Source organism: Nanorana parkeri, unplaced genomic scaffold (genome assembly GCF_000935625.1).
Source record: "Nanorana parkeri isolate BGI_ZX_2015 unplaced genomic scaffold, ASM93562v1 scaffold1760, whole genome shotgun sequence".
NCBI classification, from domain to species: domain Eukaryota; kingdom Metazoa; phylum Chordata; class Amphibia; order Anura; family Dicroglossidae; genus Nanorana; species Nanorana parkeri.
The window spans coordinates 145,977-146,405 of NW_017308028.1; the positions used below are offsets into that span (position 1 = coordinate 145,977).

At 33.3% G+C, this 429-nt stretch overlaps 1 protein-coding gene across 1 annotated transcript in view; it reads right to left on the reverse strand.

The window, feature by feature from the left end:
* CSTF2 (cleavage stimulation factor subunit 2) overlaps nucleotides 1-429 on the reverse strand; it is a 28,110-nt gene that overhangs the window by 22,423 nt on the left and 5,258 nt on the right. The gene's annotated exons all lie outside the window — the stretch shown is intronic.

A 429-nucleotide genomic window follows, 5' to 3' on the forward strand; every position in this document is an offset into this window, starting at 1 on the left:
AGTATAGAGGATTCCTGATGATTGATAACAGGGGACACAGAAAAAGAGATTGAGGACTCTGCGCGCGTCTCTGAGGACTCTGTGTCCTCAATCTCTTTTTCTATTTTAAAATTGAAATATCAGGGGTCTGTTCAGACCCCCAATATTTCCCCAAAGCCCCTAAAAGTAAAGTAAAAAATAACAATATTTAATAAATAATGAATAAAAATAAATATAAAGAAATTAAAACAATATTTGAAAAAATTTAAATAAAAAACATTTTCCGCTTTTTTTAAAATTTCGGTTATGAAATTTTTAATTTCGGTGCACCTCTATATAGAAGGACACATCAATGGGGATTTTATTAGATTCTGGTCAGAGGGTGCAAGGGCAACATTAAACTAAACCCAATACTGCAGCTCATTGGTCCTTAGATGTGGCGTCTGCATT